The 23,039-nt window shown below is 44.5% G+C and overlaps 1 protein-coding gene across 4 annotated transcripts in view; it reads left to right on the top strand.

Annotated features, from left to right (window-relative positions):
- The first annotated feature begins 6,924 nt into the window (after positions 1–6,924).
- Positions 6,925–23,039, top strand: part of LOC100678891 (leucine-rich repeat-containing G-protein coupled receptor 6) — a 29,169-nt gene continuing 13,054 nt past the window's right edge. The window contains exons 1-2 of one of the 4 annotated variants that reach the window (XM_032596439.1): positions 6,925–7,658; positions 14,844–14,966. The gene's annotated coding sequence lies outside the window, so the exon portion shown is untranslated. Of the gene's footprint in view, positions 7,659–8,844; positions 8,992–14,843; positions 14,967–23,039 lie in introns of those variants that run through there. The other 3 variants (XM_031924954.2, XM_003424835.5, XM_003424836.5) reach the window with 3 other exon arrangements.

Raw genomic sequence — 23,039 nt, 5'->3', positions numbered from 1 at the left:
AATGACAACGAATTACTGTCGCTGTGGAAAAACTATTTCGATAAATTATTAAACGTGGACAAAAATAGCGAAGAATTAGGGGACGAAATTCACACTGTTGAACTCCACGTGGAGGAACCGAGCTACCAAGAAGTAGAGGCCGCGATTAAAAAACTAAAAAACAACAAAGCAGCGGAAAATGACTCTATACCAGCTGAGTTACTCAAATATGGGGGCGTCGAGCTTACTTTTAAAATCTATAAACTAGTATGTGCCATCTGGAAAAATGAAACAATACCCGAAAATTGGAAGGAATCTATCATTATACCGATTTTTAAAAAGGGGGATAAGACAGACTGCAATAACTGTAGGGGTATTTCACTTTTAGCAACGTGCTACAAAGTTCTATCAAACGTAATACAAGGTAGACTCATTCCATTCGCGGAAGATATAGTATGAGATTATCAGTGCGGATTTCGGCGCAACAGATCGACGAGCGATCAAATGTTTACCATAAGACAGTTGTTAGAGAAAAAGTGGGAATTTTGCGAAACCATACACCAACTATTTATAGATTTTAAAAAAGCGTACGATTCTATTAAGCGAAGCAAAATGTATCAAATTCTAATACTCCTCGGTGTACCAAAAAAACTCGTGAGATTGATTCAAATATGTCTGAACGGAAGCACGGGAAAGATCCGAGTAGGCGGTAATGTATCAGAACCCTTCACGATACGCGATGGTTTAAATCAAGGGGATGGGCTCTCTACGGTGCTGTTCAACTTAACGTTAGAGTATGTCGTTAGAAAAATGCAGGTTAGCCAGCTGGGCGCAACGCTTAATGGAACAACACAGATACTAGGCTACGCAGATGATTTGGATATACTGGGGGATTGTAGGGAAACGGTAGCAAGAAACGCGGAAATCCTCATAAAAGAGACAGAGTATACAGGGTTAGAAGTGAGTGAATCAAAAACAAAGTACATGATTGTGGATAAACTAGGCATCTGCAGAGGGGAGGGAGATCTCAGAGTTGGGAATTTTACTTTTGAAAAGGTTAGCGAATTCAGGTATCTGGGTACGTCCATAAACGATAGAAACGAGATTAATGTCGAAATAAACAAGAGACTCCATTCGGCTAATGCTTGCTTCTACGCCGTGAGTAATTTACTTAAGTCGAGGCTGTTGTCTAAAAACGTTAAAATAAGAATATACAGGACAATAATACTGCCGGTGGTTCTGTACGGGTGCGAAACGTGGGCTCTCACTAAGCAGGCAGACAACCGTTTTAGGGTATTTGAAAATAAAGTCTTGCGAAAAATATACGGGCTGAAGAAAGACGAGGAAACCGGGGAATGGAGGAGACTACACAATGATGAGTCACACAATTTGTACGCGTCACCAAATATTAACAGAATAATAAAATCGCGCAGATTGGGATGGGCAGGGCACGTAGCGAGAATGGGAGACGACCGTACGGCAGCGCGTGTCATGAAGGGCAGGCCGATGGTAGCGCGACCTCTAGGTAGACCTAGACGTAGATGGGAGGACAACGTAAAAGCGGATCTAGTAGAAATAGGACGGGTGGGTGTCGATCGAAGGGGTGCATCTTGAGTGGGGTTGACACAAGACAGGGCAGTGTGGAAGGCTTGCCTAGATGAGACCATGAACTCACAAGTTCCAAATGCCACTTAAAAAAATATATATATATATATATATATATAGTAAAAATTATTTTAAGAATTTCTCCGTGTGCCAGAATTTGAGGATATAAAGTTGATTTATGCAGTAATCAGAGACCAAAATCTATAATTTTTGGTTTATCTGGTATTATTAAGTGATAAAATATCATTCGCTGCTATTATTTATTAAATTAAAAGTATTAATATTAACTCATGAGTAAATGTGATTAATATATCAGATTTGAAATTTAGTACATAACAGTACTGTTTGGGTAAGTGTTTATTTCTTTCACTTAACAACATTAAAGATCAGTAATAATAATAATAATCATATTCGAATAAGCGCGTAAAATTGGCCAGCAAAAAAAATTAAATTTTTAAAAATTTCATTTCAGTATGGAAATTACTATCTGAGATAGCAAAATTTAATACAAAGTAAGTATAACCGTCCGTTACTACATAATATAGTAATTTTTCCTGCATATGTAGTAAATTTTAATATCTAGTTTTCTCAGTGTACGGCAGAAGGAAATAAAGTTACAATTAACATCGATTCCAGTCGTGTATGAATAGAACAATTGAGGTTCAGATGCAATTGAAAGGTATAGAAGAATAAAGCTCTGCGAGTTTGGTTGAAAATTGAATTTCCGTAACTGTGCCATTTAGTTATCAAGTTATAAAGGTTTCAGATGAAATTGAAAGAAATTTTATAAGACATCTAAAAAATTAATGGATGCAATGCACATATTTTTTGAGGAAGAAAAAATTCTGGCTGAAATTCCGAATAACTCTCAGAAGGATCAAGTTGTATCCCTCATTATATTCATCGCAGCACTCTCTCTCTCTCTCTCTCTCTCGCTCTCTCTATCTCTCTCTCTCTCTCTCTCTCTCTCTCTCTCTCTCTCTCTCTCTCTCTCTCTCTCTCGCAATCGTTATAACAAGCTCATAAATAACATTGGCTAAAGATCGCAGGGATAAAAAAAGGACGAGAGAGGGGCGGCGCACGATAATCAACGATAACAAAGCACATTTTCATTACAAGCTCTGCGCGCGCGCAGGGAGGGAAAAAATACAGGAACGAAACACTTGCGCTCCGCGTGAAAAAGCTCTTTTCCCCTGCTAGCTGCTGGAGGAAGAAGGCGCGCGCGCGCTCGAGGAAAAAAGGCGATAATAAAAGCTCCAAGTACGACGTATTTATGATACAATAAAGAACGATCAGGAAGGCGAGAGTCGGAGGAGGGTAATATAGGGGAGTCGGAAGGCAGTTTTGAGTTTGCCGCTCTGCGCGCACGATTCGTCGAGGCAACGTTATATAGCTGTGTGTGCCGACGAAGCAACAGAGCACTCGGCGTATTTTTCACGGCCGATTGCTCGAGTGCGCGGACGTGCGTGCAAACACTTCCAACGCCTCTTTTTCTTCTTCATACACACCTACATACCCAGCTACTGCTAATACGGCACGTGGCGATTCGATCATGCGCGTCGCCTTATAATGTAAGGAACTTTGTCCTGCGTATAGTGTTTCTGAATGGAAGAGACCTTGGATTATAATTTATAAAACTTGAGAATTTTGAAATGTTTGAAAATGAATCAATCTCGGAGCATATGTTTAAGTTTTAATCACGTTCCCCATGAATAAAAAAACAATCCAATGTTGAAAATTCCTGTCCCAAGCAACAATTTCTCGCAAAAGCAGATTCCATTTCTTTAATGGTGATTATGCTACATACACAATCATTTCTTACAAAAGAGACGACCATCGAGTTTAATCATCGGGTGCAGCGCACGACGATTACACGCACGCGTTACGTGTGCAATACACTGTCTAATACATACGTGCGCGCGAGTGTATCGCACGCCGCAACACACGCGGCTATTTTTTTAACTGCAAAGTTACGGACTTTCCAACTAAAACAATCTGCGACGGAAGCAGCAATTTGAGTCATTACTCGGCAATGGCCGCAGCTACGTGGTTATAAAAAATCTTATTTGCAATATTGCCAGTGCGCCAGTCGTTACGCAGATTCAGCGCTTTTTTCCCTCCTGGCGCTGCTCGACGCGCATAAATTACTCAAGCTACGCGCGCGTATGCCTTTCCATTTACGGTGGTAGATCCAGGCACGAAATAAAGTCTCAGCGAGCGACGATAAGCAAAATCGTCGACCTTAACAGTGAAATTGTAGACAACACCGTCGACGAGGACGATGACAGGGCATCAAAGGTGCGGACTACCAGTGCACGCCATGCGTAATATACAAAAGTGTGTATTGAATAAAATGACCCGATATCGGCCGGAGAGACGTTCGCATTAGGCGATCGACGTTAGATATATGAATGATCGAGCCATTGTGTCGAGGCTTTTTACGGGATTACCATTATAGTGCTCGGGCGACTTTGCCGCTCGCACAGCGCGACGGCGGCCGCACATTGTGCGCACGTTCGCCTCTTTTTCGTGCAAGTCACTTTGTGGCTGACGCACGTCGAGCTGCGAGAGAAAGCTCTCGTTTCGTGGGTATAGACGATCCTTTATACGGGCTTTCTTCGGTCAAAGGCACGTTCAGATTTTTGCTTTGAGGCCCGAGAGCCGGAGATGAGCCGCGATTGTTTGAGAGAAAATCGGCCCGGAATCCCGGCCCCTTGCCGCGAGCGGCGCGTACGACTCAAAGTGGACAAACTCGGCGTAGGGGCTTTTGATTAATTTTTTATGTTATAATGGCTTTCGAGACTCACCATGCAATGCGTTTGCTGCTCGTTAGATCGTTTGAAACAAAAGTGGTTGATATTATTACCTTTTATAATAAAGAAATAATAAGTAAAGAGTGTTCATCGAATTAAGGATGTAAATGAGGCAGAAGAAGCTCGTCGATGCGGAGGTTCGCGAGTCTATCGTTGAAATCTCAAAGAAGAGTAACTAAACCCTGATCAAAGAAACTCGAACGGCCGTTAAATCTACTTTAAATTCCCCAATTAGAATCAGATCAACAAAGTATTTCATGTTATAATTACACTTTTTCACGATGTTACTTTACAGTCCATGTTTGTGAATTTGTAACACTATACATTGCTATAAAATCTATTTGATCATTTACACGCCTGACTAAAGCAAGTCATCCTATCCATTTTTTCCGTAAAAAGAAAAAAGTATCAACTCTATATATTTTTGCTTCAATTTTTTTACCCTTGTGTAACTGCAATCAAGCTGCTCACTTAACCAGATAAAATGCTTAACAATCGAAGTGTGAATTTCCGTGAAATACACACCATGCGCCATTTTTATATGATTCCGTATAAATACACCGGTAATGCGTGTGACAGTAGAGCTAGTCTTTCCCGCGCAGCTGCTATTTTTTTAAAGATAAAGCAAGTCAGGCTGCGTTATTTCGTTGAACCGTAAATATCAGCAATGATGAGCTGCTGCGCACAGAATTAAAGTGAAGCAGTATAGTACCTTAAAATTAAACGGATAATACTGCAGTCAATCATATTTACTGATAAACCGCAACTCGGATTACGACGGACAAGAGCATGGAATTGTTAACGTTATTCCATCAGCATCACATTGTGCGATATAATTTCAACTGCATTATCATGCAAATATGCCCTTTCGAACAATTTAATCCCAAAGTTCGCATACGTGTACAGTGTACAGGCAATCCTTTGTGATTGTTCTATTCATCATCATAGCTCAATTAAGCTACTTGACGCGGGTCTGGATTTGATCGATTTCTTGCTCCACGTAGTCACATACACGTATGCGAAATAGATTTCGTCATAAATTCATTATCGACCAATTACACGCCGCGACTAACAAACAATTGTATTTCATCTTTGGATTAAATTTGCGCACGCTTCAATAGAACCGTATGCTCAATTTGAATAATGACGAATTCGAAACGAATCCGTATTCTCGTTTTCACAATCTCGATATTACAGGCGCACTTTGCTGTCTGCAGTAGTGGCTACATAATAACTGCTCGAGTAACAAAGTAGCTTGATTACAAACTTCGTTTATTATCCATGAAAAATGTATTATCTCGAGATGAAAATTCATCCCGAGGTGCGCTGCTATAATATGCGCCGAGCAGACGACGGTTGCGCAAACTTTTGCAAGAACAAAGATCACTCGTGAATTTTCCAGCGGAAAAATGAAGTCTTCCTCGACCTCCGTCAATTACACAGTCAAACAACTTATTCCCACAGGCAAATAAAGCAATCAAAGAGTCGCCTCCATTCAAAGGCCTCCAGCATAAAAAAGCTTGCTGCATACACGGATGAGACATTCATGCATAAGGGACCAGACGACGGCGAAACGCCCAGTCGCGTCTGTCCCGGCGTCGTGTATTTTCGAAAAAGGCCATCACCCACTGCACCGAGAGCGAGGGAGGCAGGCGCAGCGCTCGTAAGTCATATAAGTGCCGTCCGACCACAATGGTTATAAGCTCGCGGGACTGGCGCACGCATACAACACTGATGCGGCAGAGTCGCGCCATCAGAGCCGAGAGTAGAGCTGGAAAATAAATCAATCAAAATTCCAGCGCGCGGAGGTGCACACAAAGGAGCGAGAGTCTGCACCGCCCTCCCCCATCGATGTACACACACACACACACACACACACACACATATATATATCGTCGATACGTGTCAAAGCGCTCGCGCACATAAGCTCCTTGTGTCTCTGGCTGCAGCGGCGGTATAGCCCAGCGCCTCCGCGTGCCATTCAAGTCGATAGCACCTGACTATTCGAATCTCATCCCTTTATCATCCCGTTAGCTCTCTCTCTCTATATATATATATATATATATATATATATATATAAATATACACACACATATATATAGGCACATCGGCGCTCACCCTTCTCCCGCTGCGAGCGATAGGGCAGCTCTGCCGCAGACATCGCGCCGAACGCAAACTCTCGCGGCGTCGGTCGCTTGTGTCTATTTGGGACGCGACGACGGCTTTTTTAAATTTCGAGCTCGGAAACAATTTTTCTCTCATCTCGCCTCTCTACCGCCGATTCTCGGGGCAGAGAGCTGAGAAACTTTTCTTGTTAAGAGGGAGTTCGTGAGAAAGAAGGAGAAGTATGTTCGCCGGCTTTATGGACTTTGCGAATAGTAGGTCAATTATTTAGCATTTCTCCGCGCGGTGAAGAAAAAAAAAACTCGTTGGAAGTGCGTTATGCCATCCTTATTCTCTATTCACGACTGAATAAAGAGCGGGCTATGTAGGTGCATTAAGTGCGATGTTATGGTAGAATATTGGTTTGGAAAATAACGCGAACCACTGGTTTAAACAAAACACGAGCTGACGTTGAAAAACTTTATCGATTCGCGGAACTGCCTGTACCTATCAATGTATGTTTTTAACGAAAACAAAATTAAAAAGCTTTTGCTTTGTATCTACAAAAAAAATCTGTTACTACTGAAAACGTCGTGGAAAACGAAAACATCCTCGCTCGTGACTATCAATCCATGAACAGTCCCATAACACATTGTAAAATTCAATTCAAAATACAAGTTAATCATCGAAATTCCACCCGAGCAATTCGTCCAGACACACGCGCGCACCACATTCCCGTATAAACAGACGATCCTCAGTCCGCGCCGACACAGCCGTCCTATACGTATAAAACCGAGTAAAAGAAGGTATATCGCGAAGTCGAGTCTCGAGGAGTAGAGCGAAAAGAGAGTATAGAGTACAGAGAGCCGGGAGAAGCAAGGAACGCATGCGCGCGTCGACCGCCATTGGACACATCACGGAGAGAGACTGCACCGAGGCGCTGTTTCGGCCGAAACGTGGTGCGAACTCGCAGTGCTCCCGACTCGTATATACGACGCGAATCGAGAAAAAAACAAACAAACGAGACGAAGAAGACACGCGTGAGAATCGCAACTAAATCAGCGCATCAGTGCCGACCGATGCGACGCGTCAGCCCGAGACAGGCCTGCGGAGAGAAGAGGGAATAATCAGCTGCTTCGAACGAGACCACCACGTCAGGTAGGTGCTGAGAGATCTCGAGGGAGGTTAGAATGCCCCCTTTCGCTGAGCGATAACGCAGCCCCGCTGTGATAAGCGGATGCAGTAAGAGATAACGCGGCGCCTTCGCTGAATTATCCTCGAGGTGCTTGCGTTATTTTTTTCTGCGATGTTTCGTTATCTCCGGCAATGTTAAACTGGAGCTCGGTATGCAAGCGGGGTATATTTATATACACGAGAGAGTAGTCGCTATGCTGCTGCTATCGATTTTCTCGTGTTTACGTTTCGCGCTGAGAGCGAGTCAGCCGTTTGAGGCGTAATTTTGTAATATCGAGAGAAGATTCACGGCATTAAAAACGAATGAATAACTCACTGTTCCCACATGAGTATTCACAGGATTCGTAAAATTGGCTCGAGGAATTTCCCGCTGAACATCGGAAAAAGCGCTCGAGTGTGAGGTAAAAATTAGCAGCGCAATTGTCGCTTACGAAATAGACCTGTCAACCGCGCGACTACCTCTATATTATGAAAGCAAAGCTTCTGGACTCCGGTTTATTTATATTGACACGGATAAGCGTCATGTCAATACGCGCTTTACCATTGTTCACCGATATTGCACATCGCATATTAGATAACGACGGTTATTGTTGTAAAAATTAAAAAAACCAAATGAAGTCACGTGGAGCAACTGTGCACGTCCTACCTTGCGTGTCTGTTTCCACTGGCGACTCACGTATATCTTAATAATATGGAAACACGAGGCGCACTGCTGCATCCGCGCTTTTGTTACGGCGCACATGGAAGTGCGTCGTATTTTTTGCGCACAACTAAACCTCACTGCGAAGCAAACAGCCCATTAATCAACGTCCATCGTTTAATTTTTAAATCAATGCTCCGATTCCGAGAAATCGAAGTTCCGATCGGCGAACTTGGCGAAATTTCTTTCCTCGTTGTTGCACATCATCAAAACACTAGCTTAATTCAATTTAGAAAGCGTAAATCAAAGTCAAGATCAGGCATCTCTGGTGAATCACTCGTCGATAAGCGCCAGCGGTGGGAGGGAGTCTCTCTCTCTCTCTGTCGCGCGAGCAAGAGAGGTGGAGAATAACACGCCGGTCGGCTGCACAGCAGCGGCTCGGAAAAGGCGAGGCAGTTGACCATACGCCGACTGCATGTTAGCTCTTATATATATATATATATATATATATATATATATATATATATATATACACTTACTTATACGCGGACGGTGTGCGTAGACGGGGATTTTTAGTAGATCGCGCGACTCGGCGAGAGAACGACGCTGTGCTGTGCTGACGAGCTGACGAGAGCATCGACGATCGAAAAGAGACCGGTAGGTGCACACACGATAATTCACCCTTGGCGAGCGCTTGCGCCGATTGTAAACATAGTATTTGCGCCGGTGTGTATGTGTAAATATATAGTGCGCCGATCGAACGCGTGGCAATGAGATTATAGTGTACTTTTGGAGCTGTTGGCTCTGCGAATCGCGGTCGTGCCGCCGGACTGCTTTTGCACGATGGAGTAGGTGGTATTGCTATTGATTAGGAAGAGAACTGTTTGTTTGAATATATTAAATGTTCGAGTTAATTCGCACGAGCTGTATAGACAGTTCTAGAACGAAGCGGATGTGTACATCGACCGAATGATATTTTCATATTTAATCGCCGCGATAGAAACAGGTTTATCGGCATTCACGTGTACTTTGGTGAATGGCACGTATAGGAAGTGAAATGGGGAATTTTTGCTCGAAACTATCAAAGACACTATTATTTTTAATAATTTTTATTAATACGCTAATCTTCTGCAGACATCTCACTTAATTATATGCCAGTCTTGAAATAACGTTTCCTCGTACGGCAATCTATTACGCGCTTGAAATTACCATCTAAACGGCTCGCTTTATTATTAATCAAACAGATTAAGCGGCTTTGACTCATACTCCCCTCACTTAGATATTACGCGTATTGATTCATCCCACAGCTCTCTCAGTGTTCGGTTTTATTTAGACGTCTCTGTTTTGAAAAGCGCATCGGCCTATTTTTAGCGTCAAACACACGCGCACGTATTTACGCATCAATCGATGTCAGCCCGGTTCGATCGTCGGACCATCGCGGCGAAATTCAAAAAAAGTTCTCCGCGCATAACAGCGAGCGGTCAATCAGTGGCTCTGGCATTTATTATTCGCGGCGCTGCGTACGGGATATTTACGCAGCTCCGGCTTCTCTTTGCCGCGTATACACACTGAAACGCCGGCGTCAGGTTGGGTTAGCGCGCTCGACGGTTTATCGACTCGCCGCTGCAGGTGTGCAATTCCGCTCCGCTTAATTTCGGTCTTACATCCGCTGCAGCTCTTGCTCGTTTGACTCGGCGCTAATTCGTTGTTTCTTCCTCTTCGCCTTGTCTTTGGCTTGCCTGTACGTATAGCGCACGTCTGACGCTGAGACGCCCTTTGAAAGAGAGAGAGAGAGAGAGAGAGAGAGAGAGAGAGAGAGAGAGAGAGAAAGAGAGACGTGGCCCCGATTCAATGCAAGCCGTCTGGCAGATATGTTTATTATATTACACGAAGCTCTGCCTCGAATTCTAGAGCAAACGTGTATACTGGCGCAAGAGAGCGGATTTTTGAAGGTCGGCTCTGCCGACTCGCTCGCTTTTCCTCTGTGTGTATGTGTATGAAGGCGGCTCTTTTTACCCGGAGTCACGTTATTCGCGAAGGTATATTTTCGGCGCTGTGGGGGGAAAAAAGCCGAGTCGTTTTCTAGCAGGTTTGAGAAACGCTGCGAACGTTGCCTCTCTCTGGTGTTTACAAACATGGAAATGCCTCGATTCGCTTTTGGCTTTGGTGGATGATAATTTTGTTCTCTCTTCGCTAAATTCAGACACGTCGCACGAGTGAATAAGTATAAGTTCGTTAGGAAGCATGACAACACACAATTCGGATCTCATTACTGCGTCAGTTGGATGCTGAATGCGAATTGTGTGTGTGTGTGTGTGTCTGAAGAGCAGTCGAGTTAAAGTGTCTCTTCATTTGCGTAGAAATTGGCAAATCTAGTTCAAGTGTAAAATTCACTTAATTGGGCCAAGTTCCAATTCAAAGCGAATTAGTCCAACGCGCGCGAGATCGCAATATACCGAGAGAAACTGCTGTACCAGTATACGCGCGCGAGGAGTCTGGAGACTTTTCTCGCAATTTATAACTCGACTCGAGATTTTTGTTCTCTGAGCTGTGTTAAAAAAATGTACCTCCCGGTTATGTGCAAAAACGTAACTTTATCGTCCGTATCAAAATATAGATTCTCGATCTTCCGCGAAGTAAGTCGTCCTGTTTATCACGATATTCCCCCGACGCAACTCTGCTAGTATAACAATAGCCTGCGCGGTCGCGTGAAATATCCTTGAAAGCCACTGGAGGCCTAAAGTTGGCGGTGTATAGCGGCACTCAATTCGTCCGGGCGCGCGCACGACTACGTGACGTTATTCAATTAATATTATTGCAACCGTACAGCCCTGGCCCCCGCGCACACGTGCACCTGAGACGCGCAATCTTTCAATGCCCCCCGTCTAGCTTCTAAGAATATTCTCTTTTCTCGTTCCGCCTGTCCACGTCTCTCTCTCTCTCTCTCTCTCTCTCTCTCTCTCTCTCGGCTGCAGCGCGCTGCTTGAAATTCTCAAGTTAATACACTCCGAGTAATTAACTGCCCTCGCGCCAGCGCGGAGAAAAAACTCGCGACGGTAATTGTGTATACAGCCGCGGGAGGGAACAGAGTATAGCTGCAGCGTTGTCGCGACTTCTTTTTGCTTCTCCCGAGCGAGCAAGCCGAGTTGCTTTCGTCGGTCAGGTGCGCGCGGTCTAATTAATCAGCGGCTCGAGCTGCGCACAGAGGCTACTGTTATATAGCGCGCAGAGAGCTGCTACTTCGCCAAGTAACCCTTCTCCATCGAGATAAGCAACCCTCGTGCTGTACGTCCGTCGTATATACTTGCTTTTTTTCTGCTGCCGCCACGGCTGTATCTTCTGAAAATGTTAATCTTCGAAATTTACGCCTTTTTTCTGCTTTATGACCCGGTCGTGATTGCAATGTGGAAAAGTCGAGAGTGGAGCCCTCGGTCAATTTTATCGGCGCGAATTATACGCCTAATTGTTGCGTTATCTGCTTTAGTAATATCCAATTAAGAATTTAATTTAGATAGCGCGACGCTGAATTTATAGGCAAATTCGTGCGGCGCACGAACGTATTGGTTGCTTATCTTTATTAATTAATGTGAGTCAAAAAAGTCGAAGCATTTAAATTAATGGAATTAGAAGTGCAGAGTATGCTGCAGGTATATTAAAATATTATTGAAGCGGGATTAGCTGCAGGGAACGTGAATTAAAACTAAAATAACGATCTTTTATTAAGAGCGAGAGAAAATTTAAAGTTGGAATTCCAACTTTGGCTCCTTAAAAATGTAGAAATATCACGTTTATTCAGTATATATTATATAAACGTAGTTCTGTGATGAATTACAAAGAGAACAAAAGAAGAAAAACATGACTTTATACAAATATTACAACCGTGCAATAAAACAGCTAGATTCTGTTATCTATTCCTGTAACAGAATAAAGGACACTCGTAAACCCAGAAAATATTGTCCATCAAGTCAGACGAAAATTTTATCTCCTTAGTTATGCTCGTAAAAATGCAATAAAATATCAATCTTGTATGAAGGCTCTGGCCCCGCCAATTTATCCAAATGTTTACGTTTCCATTATATTATCAACTACCCTGCCGTACATTATATATTTCAATTAATCAAAGTAAATATTCATGGAACATACAATATAATTTATTGTCTCTTTTACCGGCGCCCAAAACATCAAATAACCATCGCGTTATCAAATTTCAAAATTGCAAACAAAATAATCTCACGCTTGCACAAGGACGCTGCAATCAAATGTCAATTTATTACTTGAAAGCTTTCTCCCATTCATCAACGTATTTCCTTTGAAACGTTATAAGAAATGCATAAGCCGCGATACGATACCATCAGCACATTATGTTTTCAGGATAATGCAAATCCCCAATTCCCCCGTAATCTCTCCTGCCAAACTGATAAGCATGCAAATTCAGTAGTCGAAAATACACGCATGCTAACGCGCTGCACTTCCATGAAGGCGAAAATAATATTTCCGCGAAATAGCCCCGCGTTTTCTCCTCGTAAAAAAGGAGACAAGACCGTGGTACGGCCATGCCATAGACGCGCTTGCAACGTCTGCTCTCGGGACGTCTGCGATGGGTGAAAAAGCCGACGGTTCTCGCGCCGTTAAAAGTTACATAAGAGAGAGAGAGAGAGAGAGAGAGAGAGAGAGAGAGAGAGAGAGAGAGAGAAAGAGAGAGAGAAGAAGCTGCTGGTAAAAAGCCAGCGAAGAGTGTATAGCGGAGGGTGTGTGTGTGCGGAGGAGGAATCAGCGCCGCGCCCCGAGACTTATCTCGATTCGTGGATCGGTACACAGTAGCGCGCGGAGAGAGTAGTCGAAGAGGAGAGCGGAAACGACGCCGATGTACGACATTAGCATAAGCATCGAATCCCCGCGAGGCTCTACCTATACATCTGCATACACGTTCATATCGATCCTCCACGTCGCTCATACTCGCTACTCTGCTATGCTCCTCTCCTAACACGGCTACCCCGCAGCGGATAATAAGCACGGAACTATATACTCTCCCTTTCGCCGCGAGAGAGGCACGGCACTGCACCTCTTTGGAATTCATTTCATTTTCGACGATGTAAATATCGGAGGCACGTGCGCGCAGCAGAGAGAGAGAGAGAGAACAGACCTGCACGCAATTGCACACGGAATATGCTAATTGCGCCTTCGTGCGCGCGCGCGCGGCCTTTTTTGCGCCCCGCCCGCTGCTCTATGCCTTTTCCTCTCTTTGCCTCCGCCGCGACTTTTTTTCTTCGCTCTCGACTTTTTCTTCGGCTCCTCTGCCGCGGCTGCTACCTGCCAGCCGTTAACGCTCTCGGGACCGAGAGGCGCATAAAAGAAGTCCGGCTCTCGTACACTCGGACGATCGTAAATTTGTTCGTTAAAGAGCGAGCGCGTGTTTTGCTTTGCTTGTCGTGTCCGCGAGCAGATATTTCGCAGCGACACGAAGGGCTGTAGTAATTGAAAGTCGTTATGGTGCTGAGCGAGAAGGGAGAGACTCGCCCGCGAATATAATGAAGTTCTCGCTGATATAATGTGCGGATTAATGCATCGCGCGATGTGATACTCTTATGGCGTCTTTGATAGCGACGAGTGCGGTGGGGATCGAGGCAATTAGAAGTCGTCGCAGGGAGATCAGGAGCGGGCTCCGAGACGAGAATTTTAACGACGTCGACGACCAGTTTTCAACCATAACGGTCGCTTTCAAATAGCGCGATTTTGCCGAGATGGAATTGGCACTTTTTCGATCACTTCGCTCGAGGCTTATCTTTACGATTGCGAAATGTCGTTCGATTAAAAACGACACCTGGAAGCGTCTAAAACCGTACGAATTCGTTACTATACAGCGGAATAAGACTTCGGATATTATTGCATCGAGTGGCGGTGATGAGAGAACGATTAATCACTCAAAGGGGAAAAGCTGGCGTAATGGCCGGGCGTTTACACGACTTCCGAGCGCACTTAATAGTCTTGTTTGCCATACGCGAAGGAACGTGTGGAGCGACGCACACGCCGTGCGGAATTGCGCAGTCGAGACGCTTGTGCATATCAGGCAGGAAATCGATGTATATGTCTAATTCATTACGAGCGCGAATATCGCATGATTCTCGGTGGCGGCGAGCTCTCCTCCTTATTCTCGGCTGTCTTCTTAAGTGAATTGCCGCTATTTGCAATGGCATTGATGAATCAAACCTCTCAAATGCGCGCCGCCGCCGTCGCAGCCGACGTGATTTTCCCCTCAAGTATCTCTCTCGCTCGATCCCTCTCCTGGAATCTAAACTTTCACGTATGAGCCTCTGATTGTAACTAACTAGCGCTATATGAGGCGCTTGAATTTCCTTTGCGTTCAATCGTATGCACGTGTATTGGATGCGATTTTAACTGACAAATATTTAATTGAATCAATTATAATAAAAATGAATGCGGCTTCTGTTTGAATTTCTTTTTAGCTGCGATCGCGATGGTTTCATGATATTATTTTTTGTTAATATCAGGATCTAGACAGATTCATTTCATCTTGAGAGCTTAGTTGACATGTAATTGGCACTTCGAGGGTTGGTGTCTTTATACGATTTCTCCTGACTTTCAACAAACTCCTTGAAGAGTAAAAAACCAAGGTTTGTTTACATTACTGAAGCATTATACTTATAGAATATATTTGAATGATTGTACTACAAAATCCATGAAATATATGCCAAATAACTTCATAGAAAAACTTAATGACTTCATCGTATTTATTAGTCAGATTTTTATCGTTCGGGTCAAGAATAACAGAGTCATTCATCAAAACCTCGATCAAAACAAACGTCTAAAAACGCCCTACACCAGCGACTTCATTTGCAAGAATCTAAAAATAGAAACACAGTCTCTACTGAATGAATAAATGAACAAGTGAATGAATAAACGAACGCACAACATACAAGCTGATCAATGAATGAAGCAGTTGTGTAAAGTGAACAATTACTTTCATGAGCGATAACGGATGAATCGTGAACGAGTGGGATCTATTTTCTTAGTCTCCGAGCCAATATCTCACTCCGACACTATTGCATTTAGAAGCCCTAGAAATATCACCAAGCGTATCCTATAAATCTACTCCCACTTGTCGCCTAGTCGACATTCTAACAATTTTAACGGTGAAATTAAAGCTTCGATCTCCGAGAGCAAAGTTAAACACGCTTTGTGTACACCCAATCGTGCGCGAATTTCCAGCACACGCGAAACGTGTCAGAAAAAGTAAATCCATATTATTGGACACTTCCCGGGCTTAATCTTCGGCGAAGATCGGCCTTGCCGCAGGCGCGCACACACCCGCTCTCGCGCAGTCGTCGCGAAAATCGTCGTCGTGCGCTCGCAGTAAATATTTATCTCGAGCTATATACCGCCCGGTGACGTATCGCCGGCCGGTCGGGAGAAGCTTTCGCACGTACTCGCTTTCGCCAGTGAAGGATATCCGCGATATCTACAGATATACACGTAGCTCGAGTGTACATACGGTGTGAGAGAGAGGACGGAAAGTTCGATATCGATTCAGCGCTTTTTCGTCGCGCGATGCGACTTGATATTGGATGCCGATTTCTCAAGTGCCGAGCCGCGCGCAGTAATCAAATTTTTCGAGCCAGCGCGAGAGATAACGATTTCTACGACGCACACATCCGGCTTTATATATATATATATATATGTGTGTGTGTGTGTGTGTGTGTGTATAAGGTACCCGTCGAAGCAGCGAGCATCAGCAGCCATAATAAAAATGAAATTGGATTAGTTGCATCGGCGGGAATTCCTACTGCGGGATTGAAGTGCGCGCTCTCGACGCGGTGTTAGAATTTTTCTCTCGGTATATTTGCTGACGATTGCGCGACGTACATTTCCCAGAGAGTGTGTCACCTGTGTATGTGTAGAGCGGGGGATATTTTTGAAAATGTACTCGCTGGCTCATGCGTAACCGGGACGAATTTACAAGGACGTGCAGGAAAAGTGGAACTCTCTCACTCGCCATCGTATATTTGAAATATGAAATGTGTACCTATAAGGTATACCGACTGCAGACACAATATCGCGTAACTTTTGCTCGCGTGGGAGGAACTGTTAGAAATTTGAATGTGGATCGAAGACGCGATTCGATTGGAAATAAACTTCTTTTTTTACGCAAATTGATTGATTAGAAACAGCTGTTTCAACGTCGATGTGTCAGATGCAATTTTAAACGCCTTACTCAGAGTTGCATAATGGCCAGGAAATTGCGATCCGTTTGCTTGAATTTCGAAGTGGCGAGCTTACTTTAATTCGCGCGATCGGCGACCTGGAAAAACGTCACCGGTGCAGTATCGAGGTCACGGAATAATATTTATTTCGCGCACCGAGGGAGCTTTTTCGCGCATTATATCGTTCGCTCGTACGATTCCCGCGCATATGCATAGAGACGTTGTTATCGAAAATGAAAGAGAGAAATATTTATTATAAAAACGTATTCACGCATCATGCAGTGCATCGAAAAATAACAACCCACAGTGGGTTATAACTATGCTCACACTTCATTTCCCGCTGGCATCAACACCTAATGTTTGCCCTAAATAATAATCGATGAAAGCGAGCGACGTTAAACAGGAGAACTGCCATGCGCGAATTGGCACGTCTGCATAAGCCTGGTCGTTATATATGTCATTCAAATTGCCTCATCGTATACTCCGTGATGATCGTGCCCATCACAAGATTTCCATCGGATAAACGCCGCGGGCTTATAATCGCGCGCGGATTCTCTCTCTTCTTTTTTCCATTGGTCGCATTAGTCATTTTCTGCTGTCCTCGTAAAATCAGACAGTAATTAATTAAATTCAGGTATATAACACGTGATTATTGATTAATAAATTTGCTCGGATGGAGAGATCGTTATATACGTAGTCATAAGTAGAAAAAAGTAATTCACTTTATATACATATCAGGAAACCGATGGTTCACTTCTGACGAGAAATTTTGTTCAATTACTTATATCCCAGTATAATTAGATATCGTTAAAATTGGATAAGAGGAATTTCTATATACCCCGCGCGATCATGTATTCCAGCATACATTTGCAAAATGTAATTGTATAAAAATTATTAATACGATCGCACATCTCAACGAATACACTCATAAAGCACGATCGAATAAGGAAAAATGTGAAATCCGAGCATATAACTAAAACTAGACTGCAAATGTGAAAAGCACAGTTTTAATATCGCCAAACCGCTAAAATTCTCCCAATTAAGATCGCCAGTAATTCAGAGAATCAAACGAAGTTCACCCGAATTTCCAGTCGACGTCAATTAAGAGCACCTCTCGGCGGTGGCAGAGTCACTTAAAACTATTACTAATGACGATCACCCTCCGAGAGTTACGTCGGAAACAATAGAATAAATAGCGCATGGAAATGGCCGTCAGAGAGCTGCGACGTTCGAGTCAGCCGTTTTTAGAATATTTCCAGAGCGCGTCCCCGAGCGATGTCGCATTAAATGGCATAATTGGATATGGAGCGTGCAGCGCGGCAACTACTCGTTCTCTCTCTCTCTCTCTCTCTCTCTCTCTCTCTCTCTCTCTCTCTCTCTCTCTCTCTCCGACGCTTTTTTCCGCCCGAAACTGCTCTCTGGAAATTCGAAATCTCGCGCGCGTTGCAGAGTGCTCCCCTGATAACGCGCGTGCACTTTTGGCCGAGCAATTTTTTCCCGCCGAGCGGCGAGACAGGAACAAATCGAGCGAGGAAGAGCCGCGTGCTCGGCCATTCGTATCGCGGAGAAAAGTTTTTGCCTTTGCTACATGGCTTTTTCAAACCGCATCTCGGGGGGAAAAAATTGAAAAGCTCAAGCCAATCGTGAGCAGCTTGCGCCGCTCTGTGCAAGTGTAACGCTTATCAATATGATTTGAGCATCGATCGGAAGAACAAAGGAGAAAATTGGCAGGTAATATCTCCCGCGTGATCGAGAATGTGAATTACATACTGTAACAGCGTTTAATTAAAAAGTTGCCACGGCTGCGCGCTTTCGTGAAATTTCACGGGGACATTTTCATATATTTTCCATATCGATCAGCCGTATAATTTCTCACTCCCCGCTCTTACGCTCTGATGTCGCGGGAATCAAACGTATTGCGTAACGCGCGCGCGGTAAAAAATAAATGTTAAAAAAACTCGCCGCGAAGAATTCCGACGTATTTTTTCAGCTCGAAAAGTCAAACGCCGAAAACAGTAATTAAATCCGTTCGCATTCGCGCAACAAAAGCACCGCCTATACCCGCACATAAGAAGTCGACAAGTTCGCAGCGATCATTGTACTCGCGGAGAACGGAAATCAAAGTTCCCAAGAGAGATTCAATAGCGGCTCATTGTGCGAAACGCAGCTAAACAAGCCTTATTACAAAAAAGCCGCGCATTCAATCGTCCATTCCAGACTATAGCGCCGAATAAAACTCGAGACCCCCTGGCCGCTCTCTCCCTCTCGATTCATTCTTCCATTTCAGCACACAGTGGGCTGCATCGCGCAAAGGCAGCTATAGCGGCTAAAAAAAAATCGGCGCAGCTCCGTCAGCAGCCGGCGGAGCACGAAGCGAAAGGGGTGAGGCCTACAGGCTGCATAGCGGCGCATGTGGAAGCGCGCGAGCGCTCTCGGGGCCGCAGTCATTCGGCAAATATTTGCTTATGAATTACTCCGGGCCGCTAATGGAGCCGCGTTTATCGCGCACATAGCTCTCTACGAGGCGAAGCATAGACGTGTGTGTGTGTATGTGTGTGTGTGTCTGTGTGTACACTTATGTAGTGCTCGGAGCGAGATGAATGGCGGATATGATCGATATACGACACTCGACTAGTAGTCCCTCGCACGCACTTGCCGTTGCTCTCTCTGCCCTTGGCGCCGGTATTTGCGCTCCGTCGGGGAGCAAAGTCGAGGGGGCTGATCTGAATAAAAGAGCGAGCGCGCGCCGCGCGGTAGCTTCTCCATTATAAAGAGGTATATAACGCGCGTCGCTGCAAAATTAAAATTGCTTTTCTCTCGGGGGCGACGGATTACACACGGACACATACGCGCGGCTGCGCGACCTCAACTACGAAATATGGGTTAGCATTGCGGAGCTGCTGCTGCACCGGGGGATTTGCACTGCGCCGCGTTGCGTGTTCGCGAGTAGGGGAAGATTGAATTTTTTTCGCGAGCTTTCTCTCTCTCTCTCTCTCTCTCTCTCTCTCTCTCTCCCCGAGCTGCTGTCCCAGATTCCGCCGACTAATGGAGTCCAATAAGAAGTGCTCCGCCGTATATTAGGTGTGCACTGGGCCGGCGAAAAAAATCCCGATGCCGCTGCGGCGAATCCGTCGACGCGCGTCCATTTTTTCTCGACGCGATGCGGGCGGCGGTCTTTGTTTTATTTTTTCCGCCGCCAGCATCGCGCTCTCGATATTTTTTACGAGCGGTTTTTCGAAAGCTACTTCGCTGTGGCGTGTATAACGGTGAGCTTTTTTTAACGCGAGCTTCTTGCTGCGGAGCTTTTTATTGCAGGTGAGCTTTTATGTACGGGACGTTTGATTTATGAATAAAGTCGATTGTGATTGAGAGGGACGCAAGCATATGCTTAGTGTAACGAATTTCGAAAGGTAAAGTGATTGTGTTAGATGTAAGTCGGAAAATAATTGACAAAACATTCGTCGTTATGTCGCGACCTATATATAGAATGCGACGCATTTTTTCAGTGAAAAAATAATAAGCTGCAGGATTATCCATTGTGAATCTCTCGGAATCCTCTCAAACGACATTCAAAAGCGAACACGCCCTTAAATTTAACGAACGTTTTCAAAACGAAGCGTCATCGTTTCTCACATACACATAGCCCCCCGCCCTCGGACAATTTGTTCAACAGTCAAAAGGATGACCCCATTATCCATCCATAGAGGAGCGATAACTCGAAGTCAAATTTGCCCGCGCGCTCCTCGTCGGCGATTAAGCACACACTCGAAACACGATCTCGCCCTTCCGTCCAGTCTCTCCCCCGCAAGCCATATTCGACAGGCTGAAAAAGCAGCGTCGGGCCTTCCGCCGCTGCCATAAATTCCAATTTTTATTCGAGGAAGTGGTTTCGAAAGCTCGCGCGTCGCAACAATAAAAATGAAAAACTGCCTGTAAGCAAGAAGATAAACGGACAGGCCGCCGGGAAGTGCGAGAAAGTGCGCGTGAGGGGGAGTAGTGTGAAAGATGCTTCGGGAGCGAGAGCGTGTATACTTATATGAATCGAAGGCCTGTCCGTTTGACGGATTCGCAGCGCTTCTTCAACGTCTCCGGCGCCTTCCGTTGTGTATACATGTGTACACAGCGGTGGTACAACTCCCCCACGTGTCCGCAAGCTCCTCGTATACCTCTTTCGCGGTCGGAGAAGAAAAGAGAGAGAGAGAGAGAGAGAGAGAGAGAGAGAGACTCGGCTAGTCGTTTATTCCCTTGAAAAAACTTCCGCAATTTCGTCGATTGACAGCTATTCGAGCTTCGATTTTTTCTCTCCTCCTTTTGTCGTGCGGCCTAATGGGATTCCTATCCTATACGCACACACGGCGCGCGCGGGAAATATTTGAAAATCCGGCACGGCGAAGCGGGATAATATCGCGCGCGCGGGAAAAAGAGGATCGAGCCGGAATTCCGAACGGTTAACTTGGTTAATCGGCGTCGAGCTACGAGCGAGCTCGAAAAGTTAGAAAATGCGATTTCGATGAACGCTCGCGAGCGTCGACTATTCGATTATAACGAGTCGCTCGTCGCCGGTTCTCTCGGTATATTCGTATACGTATACGCAGCTGTCTCGGTATAATATTCGCGCCGGCTGTTGTTCGGCGAGCGAGCGAGCGAGCGATTGGCCCGTATTGTATGATATTCCGCGCGTTTTCTGTGAAAGAGCGGATTTCACGCTGGTGCCGACCAGATTTTCGATCGCTCTTTTATGCGCGCAGGCGTGCTGCGGATTATGAGCTTTTTTCAGCCTGATGATTGGCTTGATTGGCTGTTTTGTGCTCGAATTTAAAATGCCTGATGAATGTACATGGAGGGATTGTATAGTCGATTGTTCTTCCTGTTTTTCTTCGAAGAAAAGCGCTGCTGACTGATTTAGCAGGTTGTTCCGTTTCGCAGAGATTTTAGGCGTATCGTGTATGACAAAGCTTTTTTTGTGAACCACTTATTATTTTTGAAATTCGTTTTTATCCATCATGCAGAAGCCAAAATATATTATAACAATTTCATCACACACGAAATAGCTGATCCGCGCAGGTCATAAAAATTCACGATCTATTCATATACTACCCCAAAGAATCGAAAAAAGGCCTCCGTCAAAAGTGACACCCCGAGTCCTAATCTAGCCTTATCGCTTATCCTCTCCTCTCCCTCCCCGAAAAAAACGCTACTCCGAAACGCGAGCACACGGGCGACCTTCCGGCATTGTCAAAAAATCTCTCCGTCAGCCATAAATATTTCATATAAGCTCCCTCTCGAACAATGCCACATGTGTCTCCCGTTCGTCATATACAAAGAAGCTCTACACGGCAAAAAAAGCTCTGAACTAGACTATACTAGATATACATACGCGACGCAGAGAAATTCATTAATACGTATACGCGTCGGCCAACGAACCCCGAAATGCAGTGCGCGGCAGTTTTTTTTTCGTTCCCGCCGCTGTGACGCCGGGGAAATATGCAAAAATCGCTCGCGTCTAAATCCGCCTCGTCCCCGTCTCTTCTGGCTCGCGAAGAGATATATGGGGAGGAGAGCGGGAGCCAAGGGGGCGAAACGCGCGTATATCGCCGAGATATATACACTGGTGAGGAGAAAAAGTTTGTTGGACGAATCGCTGACTTGGAGTGTCGCACGCTCAGATTTTTTTTTGGCCCAGCACACGTGCGGTTTGACGTATTATGTGCTTTTAGTGTGTCTGCGATTAAAAAAAAGAGAGAGTGTATGATTAGATTTGGGGTGTGTATCGAAGAGTATAATAATAACCCTTTTGACGTTGATTTCCCAGCTCTTCCCAGTTTAATCTACTCCGGTCTTGAATATATTTCTCTATTCTATATCTATCTTAATCTCTTTCACATTTGCTCCTTACTCATATCTCGTTCCTTGTTTCTTCCGCCTTATATCATTCCTCTCTCTCTCTCTCTCTCTCTCTCTCTCTCTCTCTCTCTCTCTCTCTCTCTCTCTCTCTCTCTCTCTCTCTCTCTCTCTCTCTCTCTCTCTCTCTCTCAACTTCTTTTGTTTTCCGCTGCCGCCGCTGCGCCCTGTATATTTTCCCTCCTTTTAGTTTTCTAATCTCTATAAATTTCCGACTCTCGCCGTCTCCTCGATTACAACTTTGTAATATAAATCATTATACAACTAAAAAAAAATCTCGCAAACTGTCTGGCTAGAGAACAAAGTATATCGAATAAACTTCCTCAATTCGATTGTTTTCTATATATATATATATATATATATATATATATATATATATATATATATATATACATACACACATATATATAATATGAGCTTCGTATGCGGTTAACAGCTCGCGTCGTTCAATTTCGTTCGCCGCCACGACGCTGCTTGTCTTTAATAGTTTAATCAAATAGTTGTAAGGGTACACTTGGTATAAGTCGTTGACTTGCTCTTCTCTCGGAATACAAGCACTTTGCTGTATATATATACACACACTCG

Source organism: Nasonia vitripennis, chromosome 2 (genome assembly GCF_009193385.2).
Source record: "Nasonia vitripennis strain AsymCx chromosome 2, Nvit_psr_1.1, whole genome shotgun sequence".
NCBI lineage: Eukaryota > Metazoa > Arthropoda > Insecta > Hymenoptera > Pteromalidae > Nasonia > Nasonia vitripennis.
The sequence above is the reverse complement of the archived record's forward strand: the minus strand, read 5'-3'. Positions and strand labels throughout refer to the sequence as shown.